Here is a 1,377-nt window from a genome sequence, read left to right on the forward strand (position 1 = left end):
GTGGTAGTAGGTGGTAGTAGGTGGTGGTAGTAGGTGGTAGTAGGTGGTAGTAGGTGGTAGTAGGTGTCAGGCGCACCGGTTTGTGTCAAGACCTGCAACGCTGCTGGGATTTTCAACGATTGACAGTTTCCTGCGTGTATCAAGAATGGTCCACCAATCAAAGGACATCCAGCCAACTTGACACAACTGTAGGAAGCATTGGAGTCAACATGGGCCAGCATCCCTGTGGGAGGCTTTCAACACCTTGTAGAGTCCCTGTGGAAGGCTTTCAACACCTTGTAGAGTCCCTGTGGAACGCTTTCAACACCTTGTAGAGACCCTGTGGAAGGCTTTCAACACCTTGTAGAGTCCCTGTGGAACGCTTTCAACACCTTGTAGAGACCCTGTGGAAGGCTTTCAACACCTTGTAGAGTCCCTGTGGAAGGCTTTCAACACCTTGTAGAGACCCTGTGGAAGGCTTTCAACACCTTGTAGAGACCCTGTGGAAGGCTTTCAACACCTTGTAGAGACCCTGTGGAAGGCTTTCAACACCTTGTAGAGACCCTGTGGAAGGCTTTCAACACCTTGTAGAGACCCTGTGGAAGGCTTTCAACACCTTGTAGAGTCCCTGTGGAAGGCTTTCAACACCTTGTAGAGACCCTGTGGAAGGCTTTCAACACCTTGTAGAGACCCTGTGGAAGGCTTTCAACACCTTGTAGAGACCCTGTGGAAGGCTTTCAACACCTTGTAGAGACCCTGTGGAAGGCTTTCAACACCTTGTAGAGTCCCTGTGGAAGGCTTTCAACACCTTGTAGAGACCCTGTGGAAGGCTTTCAACACCTTGTAGAGACCCTGTGGAAGGCTTTCAACACCTTGTAGAGACCCTGTGGAAGGCTTTCAACACCTTGTAGAGTCCCTGTGGAAGGCTTTCAACACCTTGTAGAGACCCTGTGGAAGGCTTTCAACACCTTGTAGAGACCCTGTGGAAGGCTTTCAACACCTTGTAGAGACCCTGTGGAAGGCTTTCAACACCTTGTAGAGTCCCTGTGGAAGACCCTGTGGAAGGCTTTCAACACCTTGTAGAGTCCCTGTGGAACGCTTTCAACACCTTGTAGAGTCCATGACCCCGGTGAATTGAGGCTGTTCTGAGGGCAAAAGGTGGGGTGCAACTCAATATTAGGAAGGTGTTCTTAATGTTTTGTACACTCAGTGTATAATATAATTGTTGTTATTCTTATAATAATGCTAATAATACTTAGTATTATTCATGATTAACAATAATTATTACAGTGATTATTGGTATTAAATGGACCTATAGGCCTGCTGTATGTCTCTCCATACAGATGGTGGTTTCTAGTTGTGTTATAACTCTGTTTATAGTGGGAGGAGAGGACCGTC

The 1,377-nt window shown here is 47.3% G+C and overlaps 1 long non-coding RNA gene across 1 annotated transcript; it reads right to left on the reverse strand.

The window, feature by feature from the left end:
* Positions 1-223: 223 nt before the first annotated feature.
* Positions 224-1,086, reverse strand: LOC127920656 (uncharacterized). The gene is made up of 3 exons (XR_008106809.1): positions 404-1,086; positions 308-371; positions 224-275 (listed from the first exon to the last, which is right to left on the reverse strand). It is a non-coding gene; the product is annotated as an uncharacterized LOC127920656 (long non-coding RNA).
* Positions 1,087-1,377: the final 291 nt, after the last annotated feature.

The sequence above is a fragment of the Oncorhynchus keta genome, unplaced genomic scaffold, assembly GCF_023373465.1.
Source record: "Oncorhynchus keta strain PuntledgeMale-10-30-2019 unplaced genomic scaffold, Oket_V2 Un_contig_201_pilon_pilon, whole genome shotgun sequence".
In the NCBI taxonomy this organism is placed as follows: domain Eukaryota; kingdom Metazoa; phylum Chordata; class Actinopteri; order Salmoniformes; family Salmonidae; genus Oncorhynchus; species Oncorhynchus keta.